At 37.9% G+C, this 12,852-nt stretch overlaps 1 protein-coding gene across 1 annotated transcript in view; it reads right to left on the reverse strand.

Annotated features, from left to right (window-relative positions):
- The window catches only part of SLC7A6 (solute carrier family 7 member 6), a 28,039-nt gene extending 23,837 nt beyond the window's left edge, over positions 1–4,202 (reverse strand). Inside the window, exon 1 of the mRNA XM_030512207.1 lies at positions 4,126–4,202. The gene's annotated coding sequence lies outside the window, so the exon portion shown is untranslated. The remainder of the gene's footprint in view (positions 1–4,125) is intronic.
- Between the last annotated feature and the right edge of the window lie 8,650 nt (positions 4,203–12,852).

The raw sequence follows: 12,852 nt of genomic DNA on the forward strand, positions 1-12,852 counted from the left end.
AGCATGTAAGATTATTTGGTTTGCTTTACAAGAGAAAGTTCAGTTATTACTGTGTAACTGAATATAAATTATTATACTAATCAATTGCAAAATATGATGCAGTCACGAGAAAGCATAGATGTGTAAAACTGCAGGACAACTAATCAAAGCAGATGTCTTCATGACTAATTTGTCTGAAAGAAGTGGATGTAAAGAACACTTGTGACCCATGAATTTAACTCCAAATTGAGTCTTTTCATTTCTATTTTGACTCAGACAGGACATTATTTGCACATGTATTTCAAAAGGCAAATCAGTCCGAACAAATGTCAGCAGAAAAAAACCCAAGAATATTTCAGCTATTATTATGACACCTGACTGACAGTTTGAAAATATGCCATGTTCATTCTCAGCCCTTCCAGCTAACGGATAAAACTGAGTAATATGTTAGAATTGACTCATGGATGTAAAACATCATTTTGGTGATATCTATACAGCTTTATGATTTCTTACTCCACAAAGCCTAATCATCATTCCCATTTGTCCTGGTTTAAGCAGAGATAGAGTTAATTTTCTCCTGAGTGATACTTATTTGCCAGTCGGCGTCAAACCACAACAGCATTTCTTCCTACAACACTTTTCAAAGAATGACTTGTTCAGAAGCATAAACATTATTACTTTGAATACTCATTTTGATGATTTGATTCAAATCAATTGGATCATTCAAATCGAATCAAATCTGATGTGTTCACACACAGGCAGTTCTGCACTAAGAGTCAACATGATTTACCTCACGGTCTGAAGTTCAGAGGTACATTTAATCACCTATAACTACAGACCCTGTCACTGTTCAAGTGCCTCCACCTCAATTACCAGCACGTGACTGCAGCTCTATACAGTTTTGTTACTGATGACTTTGAATGCTTCTTGCCCTACTCTACCCATGAAAAAACAACCACAGTATTGCTCAACCTAGATTGTTTTGTCTCCCAATATTCTTTCTTCCTCTCCAAGTCTGCTTTTGTTTTTCCAAATCCCAGGGATCTGTTGATAACTAGGATTTGCATGAAGGTGTGTGCAACAACTCACTCAAGATTTGGCATTTCATTCTTGTCTCTAACTTTGTTTGTTTTATATCGTTAAAGCCTTCAGGGCAGGAACTGCTTATTTGCCCAAGCTGTGTGTCTTATTCCACCACCTCTATGACAGAAACAAAACCATTGGCAGGTTTTTTCCTATAAACACTTCATCTAATCTTAACTGGAACTAAAGTCAGCAGCTTTGACCAACTGAAAAAACAAAAAACCAAACAATAAAAATCCCAAAAAACCACACCCCCCCCAAAAAAAACCAACCAAGGGAAAAAAAAAAAACCAACAAAAAACAAAAAAGAAAAACAAAAACCCCACCTACAAAGGAAAAGAGAGAGATGAGACCAGAGAAAACTGAAGCTATGTCAAGATTAGCAATATAGACAATATAGAAAGAAAAAACACATATATTAAAACACACAATTCAGACAGAATGTCTTTTGGAAACATAAAAGAGGCTTGGAAGAGAAGAACCAGAGACAAATAGCATATATTTTCTAACATACAACAATCCTGTAATACTGCAGCTACTATAATTTACAAGGATTTATAATGTTGTCAAAGCCTTGCCATAGGACTGCTATGGCTAATGAAGGCTTATGCCTTCACATAACCTAACACATGGATTTCCTCATTGTTCACCGTTGTGCAATGCAAGTCTTAAACTCTTTTTTTTTTTTGCTGATCATTGCAGCTGTGAGGAATCTTTTTGCTGGTATGTGTAAGATTTTTTTACTGAGATTACACTGCTGTTGATATTGAAAGCTTTGATATGAAATCATGACAGTGACCTGAAACTAGGATCACTTCATTGTCTCACCAAAAAAATGCATTCTGATCACACTTTGGCCATGTACCAAACAAGCTAATAAAGATTAATGCGGAGTTAGCAAAGTACTAACACCGTGGTTACAGGGTTGCTCTCCTCCAAGAGAGGAGAAAGAGGAACCATCTAGCAAGATCTCCTCTCTCCCACTGAGCAGGACAGCAGCTGACCTGTCATTTGTTCAACTTGGGGTGAACCTGCAAGTGGGTTAATGACCAATAAGAAATACAAACTGCTAAAAGCTTACTATGTTTCATTGTACTCTTACAGTATCTGCTCATTAGGAAAGATTTCCAGTGTTCTTGCCTATGTCTTAGGCAGTCATCTTGCATAAAACACTTCTTGTAACATAGCGCTACATATATACTCTGACTCATATTCACATATACCAGCTGTAAAACTCTATTTTTGAACACAAACATTGGCCCTTTGGGTAAGAGTCAAGATTGCCCTACACAGGCAAACAGCACGAAAGTCTTCACGAAGCTAAGCACCAACAGAGCAAAGGTTGTAAGTCCCATGCCTATTCCTTGCAGTGTATATATTTAGGCACCTAACAATCTGAACACTGAAGTGGAAAAGGGTTAGAGTTTGTCTAGTCTGTGTTTTTCTTGTTTCTGGTGAGACAAGAATCACTTCCCCACTATACATACAGTTAGCAGACAGGAAGCCCTTGCAACAAAAGCAATTCCCAATGTAAAGATCTAATCTGTTCAACCAAGTTTTTTGTGCTCGCAGCTATCTTTAGAGCTATAAAAAACAAACTGATAGAATTGGTTGTAACATCAATTTTTTTCTTTTTTAAAGGGCAAGGTATGTTTCTTATGTAAAAAGGTATGAAAGAGAATACCCACAACACAGCTACACAAGAGATGTTCAGCAAATGCACATACTATCCACATGTTTGGACAAATCCTAAATAAAGCTATGAACATTCAATGAGGGAAAGACCTATAATGAGCTCACAAACAGATATTCAGCTACAATGTCTCAAAAACTTTCAAAATTTCCTAAAGTACCAATCCTAGACAAATCCACCTCAGTAATATTAACCTAGATTTTAAACTAAGCCACTTCAAAGTTAGGGAACTGTGCTAGCTACAGTGGAAAATAACATGCCACTATATCCTTCACACTTGTAATTTATATTTCCAAGGGAAAAAATAGAAGCAAGCTCACAACAGAGGACTTTGTGGTAGACAAGTCTTGGTTTAGACAGAAGTGAGGTTGGGAGTTCATGAAGCAGCTGCAATGAGAGGTACATCTGATGAAATTTATACAGTAAGACCCAGGTAAAGGCAAAAGGGTCAATAACAGAGACTGTTAAAATATTTCATATTACTTTTTCATGCTGGGGCACAGAAGTGGAAACCTCTCAAAAGGAGAAAAGCAATGTCAGAATGCACATGCTTACCTACAGATCTATACTCATGTGTACTCTTCAGCTACAACTTTGAGTCATACCTAATCATGTTGCATTCAATACGTGTCATTTAGAAAACACACAAACAACCAAGATCACTACCAAATGCCAGTAAGCAAAGGAAGGCTCGCCTGAGGGTACTGCTAAACCCACTTCAGCTCCCTGCAATAGCTAATCAACAGAACAGTTATAATTACACCCACCACCAGAAAACATCCTGTTATGAGCCGAGCAGAGAACCAACACTTATAACCCGCCTGCTGCCAAACTAAATACAACATGTGGCTCCAGAAAGCCTCCCTCAAGCCGGCATGTGCGCGACATGACGGGCCATCACCGGCGGGAACGGCTTGAGGAGACCGGCCCTCAGGGTCGTGTCGCGGGAGGGAGGAATTGGGGTCATTTCACCCCAAGGTGGCTGCTCCTCCCTCCACAGATGGCGGCTGCTCTGTTTTCCTTATAAAATAAGCAAGGGTTAGGCACATTTTACGCCTCCTGGACAGCCCCGGGCTGTCAAGGCTGAGGCACCCACAGGTGCTTTCCCTGAAGCACCCTTAAAAATTCAGAATTAAATCAAATACATACGGCATTTGTCGCACTGCCACCCCGCACCGGCAGCCGAGGCTGGCCGGATGCTGGAGAGGAAGGCGACGGGAACGTCCGGGCGCGACGTGCCGCGCCCTAGAAGCCAACCCTCCCCAAGGTGGAACAGAGACCGCGCCTCGCCGCGGTGTCGGTCTCCGGAACCTCGCCGGCGGCTGTAGCGGCGCGGCCGGCAGCTGTGGCGGCGCGGCCGCCCACGTTACCTCCGTTCCTGCCGGCAGCGCCGCTGGTGTCCTGAGGATGCTCACTCGTTGCCACAGCGAAACGGCATGGCGGCCGCTCCGCCCCGCCCCGCCCCGCGGCCTCCCCTCCCCGGCAGGCGAGAAGGAGGAGGAGCAGGCGCGCACGTTGCCTCCCCCCTCGTTTGCCAGAGGGGGGCTGTGACTGTTTGCTGCAGAGACCAGCGCCGTGGCGGCTTACCTCGGCTGCACCGTGCGCTGTATGGACGTGAGCTTGTTCCTAAAACAGGGGCAAAGAAAGATTTACGATGCTGTAAAAGAGCAGGGAAAGGCAAATTATGACCTGCAATACCCGTAAGTGTGCCAGTAAATAAGATGGTGGAGTCTAGTTCTATGGCCACGAGGCTTACATTTCTAATTTCCATACCACATCCTCTCTCAAAGTTTGCTCGATTTGTCAAGGAGGGTTTTTTTTCCTTTCACTGTCACAGACAATCGGCATACAAAGCGGCTGCTGCCCTCCTCTGCATCTCCAGATATTGCTTACATTGTGTTTGGACAACAATGAATGAAGTTTGTTCGGGTTTTTTGGGGTTGGTTGGTTGGTTGGTTGTTTTGTTTTTTTGTTTGTTTTTTGTCTGGGTTTTGGTTTTGGTTTTTTGTAGAAATTCTGTTATGTAGTATTTTGTTGTTAGAAGTTGACTTCTTAGGTGCATATATGGGAGAGAACTACATGAGACTTAATCTCCGAACTATACAGCACCATTTGCAGGTCATAATCTGAAGTAACCTGATCATTTGAGCTCTTTAATTATCTTTGTTTCAACTCTCTGTTTGGCTTTTGTCGGGTTTAGGTCTTGTGCAAGTACAGGTAGAGGTAACTATGCTAAATCTATTACCGCCTAAAACTACTGACAGTGTTGCAAAGCAGCAAACAAAACCAGTCTGCCTTCTTTTGGGAGCTTAACAGCCCCCCTGATACATGACTTCTTTGTTTTCAAGCCACTTGTACAGAACTGATAGAACATAAGTAGAAGACATCTCCAGAATATAACTCAAATTTCTACAATATTAAACTGATTGCTTGTCATTTAAAAGATAATACGAATCAGAAAGCAGTAATTAGATGGTAATAGTGTTTAGTAATTGTTACAAATATTGGTAGTGCTCCATTTTCTGTAATACTAACACAGCATCTTTCAAGTAGATGGATTCTTGCAACAGTCTTCCACATTAATAAAACAGTGGATTGAATGTAAATGTAAAAGATGCAGCTGATTTCAGTTGTTGCTAGACTGTCTTTGAAGTTCTCTCATGAGTTGAATCTACTGGAGACAGCATTCATTCCTCAAAAATAAATGGACTCATAAAAGTGAGCTAATTATAAAATTGCTTTTAGGAATAAGAAATAGGTGAGAGCTGAAAAGACACAAAAAACAAATTACTGAGCATATGCTGGAAGTGCAGAGGATGTCATTTTATTTTAGAACCTTGAAAAAGATTTATTGGAAAAGAATGCCCCCAAAAATTAAAAAAAAATCTGGAGGGGGAAAAAAAAAAGTTCAACCTTTGAAAATTTAAAATACTGTAGAGGTTGCTATGAGATACACAGGTCAGGACACTGTTGTAAGCCTAGATGATGCTTCTAAAGTGTTTGCAAGTGACCAGAAGCAAACTTCAGAATAATCATCCAAATAAATATTTTTTATCCATTTTGGCAAGGTTCATAACTTTATAAATTATTTCTGCAATTTCACTGTGGAAGCCAAATGTAAGTCTGGACTCCCTACTTCACTTTTCTTCGTGGTAAAGATTACCTCTACAAACTGCATGCCTCATCCCTGGTCCTGCGTAAACTCCCACTGGTAAATTATGTGTTTATACAGGAGTGTTCATTCTCTTAACAGTCGTAGAGAAAAACCTAAAAAAATACTCTTTCCGCTAGGATTTTATCTGATGCTAATTCAGTTAAGATCACATCTCTTTTACTTCAAAGTCAAACTGAGTTTTGGTAAGTCTGTGAGTTTTGCCCTCTCTGCTTTTTTCTTTTTTTTCATTTTTGTCTAAGATTTCCATTTAAACTCATCATAGAAAATGTAATTCAACTCGAAAAACTTGAAGAATAAACGGATTAAATCCTTCTAAGCAAACCAAAATTGAACTTGCACCAGACTAAAGGAAACCGAGTCCACAGGATATTCATTAAATGGTCTTAGAACATGACAGAGCCAAGGTTAAAAATTGCTGTTAAATCTAAGTGAATCTGAAGTCCAGTCATCAGCTTTGTGCTTGTTAGCAAGTTCCTTCTGGTGTGCAGGGTGAGTTTAAGCCTATCCCTACTGCATAAGTCCCCTAAGAATGTGTTGCTCATGGACTTAATTCATGGAAGAGTGAGCATGTACTGTGCTCCTTGAAGGTCAGCACTGAACATGTGTTGTTTATATGTGAGTAGTACTCATTGCTATGATTGCTACATGGAATTTACTCTATTAATTAGCAGGAGATGTTGCTTCCAGCCATGTGTTTGAGGGTCTATGTTGGTTCCTTTTGTAATTTTTCTATACAGAGTGAGTTTTGGTATCACTTTCCTGCTTCTTTTGAAATGTACAACTGTGGGGTGGCTCTGTCTTGTCCAACTGCACTCTTATTTAAATAATCTGAAGATTAACATTAAGTCTTCTTTTATGGAAAACTTGTCTTCTGTATACTGCAGGGTTGTTGTTTTTTTCAAAAAACCAGACTGTTAAATCAGCATTAACATCCCATCTTCTAATTTTATTTTTCCTATCTGGTTCTGTTGCCCTTCAGGTACCTTTTCCTTTTGACTGCCTCATCCACTCTCATAAAAGTTTATTATTTGCTTATACATATCTTTGCTGTATATGATTACAAGCTCTTTTTTATTCAGTGCTATCCATGCTGCAAAGCAGAAGTGGATATAGATATTGTCTAAAGTATGGACAAGGTTTCAAATGTTATCAATAAAACTTTGCTAGGAGAGCAAAGAAACAACAGCAAAAATCCAAATCTTAAGATACATGTCAACAGACTCCAATATTTTTTCAGCATTATTTTGATTAATGCCCCAAACTTTCTATATTCATTTTACTTTGGTTTTGCTACTGTAATCTTCTTTATTACAAGCAGAATGTGTAGTACATCATGTTTTTTCCAGTCAATTTTGGGGGTTTATTTGGAAAAAATAATCCTTTGTAGTTATAATTATTTTTAAATGAATGGTTCGAGTCAATGTTTTAGACAAATAAATCATTCAGCTCTGAGACCCTACCCTTTGATGATTTAAATTGTCTTAGCTATGCTGAATTAACTTCGTAAGGATCTGACTATTTATTAATGAGACTGGGTGAATCACTGGCTCAGTTTTCTTGGAAAACAGCATAGGAGTTCAAATCATTGTTTCACCGAGACTTAAAAGGCTGCAGGGATTTTTAAAGATAATGCTCTTTGTCTGTGTCTGTTTTGAAGGCTAATGAAAGTGATTATGTATAAAATCAAGCTAAGGAGGATTTCTAGCTGTAAAAAATAGCTTCTTAAGAATATTTTTTCCTTGTTTCAGGTCCCAACTTAATATTTGGGTATGCTTAGATTATGAAGTCCTTAGTGGTAATGTTTGTAACTCAGTTTCATAGTATTTAGAAAAATTTCTTTTGGATGAAACAGTTTGAAGACATCTGTTGGGGTTTTTTAAGGTTACACAATTCTTGGCATTCTAATATGATTGCTCAGACTTTCTTCAAAACAGCAAAGTTCCTTCCTGTTACAGATTCCGCTATATTTTTGTCAGTCCTTTTTTGATATACTTGTGGTACATCTCTCTCTTTGATTAAAAGCAGCAATATGAAAGTTTGGATGATTCTGATAGTAGTCGGCAGTAGTTACATTGATACCCTATTTGCAAGCAGCTAGTTACTAGGGGCTGAAGCCAGTGTCATCATTGTGTTTGTCTTATCATGCTGAGTCCAAATTTTGAAATTTAAATTCAACCAGATATTCCTTAGCAGAGCTACTTTGAATCCAGCATGCTACAGTACACCCGGTCAGTGCTGACCCCACTGATGCATCTTTGCTTATAGTGTGCTCCTGTTACTTTTCTCCTAATTATTGAATTACCCTGAAATATTTTTACAATACAAATAAATTTGTACCTTTTATAAATGAGTTTTACTCAAATAACTTCTAATAGCACAGTGGTGGGAACAATTTAGAGTGGTGGGAACAATTATTGGGTGAACAGGTAAGGGCAGCTTTTATTCCCAAACCTTTCAGACTTCTGCAGGATTCTGTAGTTGTATTTGCTCCAAATTTAGGCTCTCTTTGAAAGTAAAGTTTTCCAAAACTGAAACCCAAAGACTTCTCCATATAGATTCCCACACAGTTCCCTTGAAGATTAGGGAAGCACATGAGGATTTATTGCCAGTCCATTTGCCTTTGCAGTAAGTAGGATAGCCCTATTAGTGGATTTAGTTTTTTGTCTGCCAGCACAGTTATTCCAATTTCTAATCCATTCTTTGCTAATATTAGAAGGTACTCAGCCCTAAAATTAAAATTATGGTTGGCTTTGCTAACTTTTCAGAAGTGATTTCTCAGCAGTCTATTTATGTGTTGTGCACTTTGCTCCTTTGTTCCACGCTTGGCTTTTGATTGCCTGGTGCATACAGTGTCCCACAGAGCAAATTGTGGTGGACTAATTAAGAACTACCAAGAGCTTCTCAAGTTATGCAAGATCCCCACAACTATGAAAAGCCTTTTCAGCTTCCAGTCACATACCGTGAAGTGCCGTAAATCAAATCTTTCAAAACACTCAAAGCAGTGTTGCAGGTACTTACAGGTACATTTTAGTTCCAGAAGAAAGTAGTTACTTTTGTTAAAGTTTACTGCTGTTTTTTTCAGTACTATTTTTCTTAGTACAAATCCCACAAGCTAAGGGCATTTTGAGTATCTGTAACATTGATTTAATAAGACATGATCACTTATGCAACATTGGTGACGTCTTTATTTTTTACATGAATCTCAATGGCCAATTGAAGTGAGGGCAAGCACTTGGGCTTCTATGTCAGAGCTCAGGCAGTATGATGAAGAAAACTAAACCTCATGGTTATGGGTATCACATTACTGCTTGTGGAGGTCAGGGAGATATTTTTACCTCTGTGTCGCTGGTATGGAAAGACTCAGCTTATTTTGAAACTAGAGGAGATGGCCAGGTTAATTGTTAAAATGGGTCATCAGTGTCATCTCATGCAACAGACTTCATGCTTGAGTCCTGTAAATGTCCTCACCTCACACTTATATCGGACAGTCACGTAGGTTGCTCAGTGTCACATGAACAACTCTGTATTTGTCCTTATTGCAAAGAACAAATTTTATTACTAAAGCGTTGTATCACTGGAGAAATTATTTTTTTGTATTATTCGGTGCTGGAATAACATACACTGTAGTTGCCCATAACGTTTTGCCATTAAAACAAAGAACATTCAGTGGTTGTACTGAAACAATCAGAAGACAGCTGCATTGCATGCTCTTGGAGTTAAATCCAGTATATACTGTACCATAAAATTACACCTGTGAAATTCCGATAATTCTGTTTTATTTTGTTCTTTAAAAGGGCTTCATTTGTCCAAGAAAAAAAGGTCTGTGATTAAATAGTCAGCTGTAAAAACAGACGAGAAAAATCCTCTCTACACGCCCAAGCATGTACCTTACGGTATCAAAGCCATAGTGAACCTTTACCTCTGCAGTTGTCACTATGCACAGTAATTGGTACAGTTAACTGGCACTGTTATAAGCAGGAGAGGCCTGGCCACAGTGTGTGCACCTTCTCTTGCTGCTGAAGATCAACATAAGGAACACTGAATAAGAAATGACAACTTTCATTGCTGGGAGCTAGTTTGGGCAGAGAAACTGAGAGTTGCTGATGGATTAAAAAAAAAAAGTCTCATATCAGCTAAGATTATGGTGGACTTGGCAGGTACTCAGTGATCTTAAAGGTTTCTTTCTAATCAAAATGATTCTGTGATTCTAAGAATGAATTAAATTGCTATATTGATAGACTAGTAATGGAATAGCAGAAAACATTCCTACAAAACACATTAAAATGCAACAGCTGAAGTGTTCAAATCCTATTATCTATCTCATCTGGAAAATGAAATTAAAGACTATGCAATTTGGGGTTTGAAAAACACGAAGATATAAAACAGCATCCAAATCTCGCTTCTCTTGAATATTGCATTAATTCTATACTTGAGAGATTTCTGTAAAACAAATCTGCAGCTTTACATACCAGCATACAACTGATTTTAGTGGAGAGTACAGGTTTTAGCCACAGATGCCAGACTGCATTTGAACCTGTTCTGCAGGAGTCAGAGCAGAACGGAGGAGAAAAAAGCGTTGGCTTGTTTTGCAGAAAGTTTCCCTATGTTGAAATATTTCTTTGGCTGTAAATCTTTTTGCCTGATACAGGCTTTAGGAAAGCTTGTCTGAGACATGCAGTCTATCAGAAAAACAGTCAAATTTCTATGTGAGGTCATACCAGTTCAGCACAAGTAATGTTCTGGGTCTTGTCTGTGATTTTGTTTGCATTTCAACATTGTATGTATGTCGTAAGTTCTTCTTTATATTCCTGTGGTTTCATGAAAAAGAGGAAGGGAAATATATGAACACAGAGAAAATCCCATTGTAGAAATAGACATTTCTACAATATCCCATTGTAGAAATAGACAAGAGAAGGTTCAGGATAATAAAGAATCTTAAATAGTTTTAACAAATTTTTCTAAATAAAGAAGATTATGTGTTTTAGTGTTTCTCTCAGAAAACATTTAAGGGATTGACAGAAATCTTGTGTTACAAAGATTGACATATTAATAAAGATGGAAAAGGTTTTAATTGTATTTAAGAGATAACCAACCATGATCTGCAGGGAAGCAAAAATGTACAAGCACTGCCTTTTGTTTTTAGAATTTACAGAAACACTAGAGGATGGAAATAATATCCGTGGCTCTTTAATTCAGGTTTTCTCCATTCCATCTTCCTGGTAGCTGGCTTTCTAACAGGCACATGACTTCACAGGTAGATTTTAGTGAAATAAATTGTGGTTGAGTTACAAGGCAGTTATAAATATTTATGTAACTCCCAGCAGAAAGACATTAACTTCTCCCTTAAATCACTTTAAAAATTTGTCTTTTTCATAAATAAACTGAGCAGGCTGAGGGAAAAGGCAAATCACTGTTATTTATATTAATTTTATCAACTCAAGAGCTCTTGTTCAGGTAAAACAAAGTTCCACGAATATTGCTGATTGCTCTGGGTGTGGGAAAGGAGATGATATTCGTAACGGCCTTTAAGTCTTTTTGATCACCTCCAGATACAAAAAAGAGCAAGAGACAGCCATCTTTTTACAAGTCAGCAAAAGATAGCTGCAAACAGCATCAAGAAGAGAAATATAATAAAGTCAGAAAAATAACCATCAGCCTACTCCACTTACTGTTCCTTTAATAAATCTGAGTAGCTTCATAGGATTTGAATATGACTTATTTTTAACATCTATTAATTCTAGTTTTGTCTTTTCTGAGTAACTGCAAGAGGGAGTTTTACTAATAACTTTGTATGGTCAGTCCTGAAGAGACTTCTTTTTATTACTCCCTTTGCTGTTTTCTGGAGTTATCTATGTTTTCTATTTCCCTACTGCAACTCAAGACCTTCTTGACATTTGAGTCTTGTTTATTCCCATAAATACTAAAGAACAGTTTGATTCTTCTACCTTTACTCTTACTTGGTGTAATTTATTCTGTATTATTTTGTGATATCAGGAGAACTGCAGAACATAGAGGCAATGACAATAGAAATCTTAGCTAATGAACTAGCTTGGGTACAAGCACAATACCATAAGCTTTAAGCAGTTTGATATTTCACATTACATTAATGTCTTTGTTACAAAGCCAACACATTATAGGCCTTATAAGAGTATGTATTTTTGGTGAGACAAAATGAATTTATGCTAGTTTCAGGGCACTGTATTCTAGTTTTGTGTCAAAACTTTTTATGTAAACAAAAGTTTTATTTTAATAAACTAGTAGCATCCATTCAAAATATCACATTTAAAGACTCCTAACAGCTGCAATTGTCAACAACCCCCAAATTTTAAATGTTTATGTTACACAAGGAAGAGTTATGAGGAAGTCTGTGCTTTTGGCTACATTGACTTAAGTATGTTTATAGCAAGGCTTTGGCAGAAGCATAAACAGTTATCACAAGGCTTCTAGCCAAAGTATTAATACAAAAAATTCTCAAACTCATGCATTGATTTCAGTTGAGAAAGGTGTCAGAAATCTGCAGATAGAAGTAACGAGAAGAAAAATTTGCCTGGAAAAACAGATAACTTGTGCTCCCACTGGCTTGATGCCAGTTCTGCAATTAGCTGTTAAGATTGGGCTTAGATCTGGCATCAGATGATATGCTCAAGTAGGCAGCTGTTTCAAGAAAAGAACCAAAGCTGTTTCTATGTCAAAAACATAATAACAAAGAAAAATCAGCATAGCCTGCCAGCTGGCACATATTTCACAGGAGTGTGAAGTGTCCAGCAGAACAACTGAATGGAATAACGTTTGAAAGCTGATAATTAAGTTTCAACAATATTGCTAGTTTCTCTCTTTAAGAGTCTGTAAATATTTCCCATAGGCGAATGATTATCTGTTTTACTCTGATTATTTTATGCCTTCTAAACAGGCAAAACACCGT

The sequence above is a fragment of the Strigops habroptila genome, chromosome Z (assembly GCF_004027225.2).
Source record: "Strigops habroptila isolate Jane chromosome Z, bStrHab1.2.pri, whole genome shotgun sequence".
Classification (NCBI taxonomy): Eukaryota; Metazoa; Chordata; class Aves; order Psittaciformes; family Psittacidae; genus Strigops; species Strigops habroptila.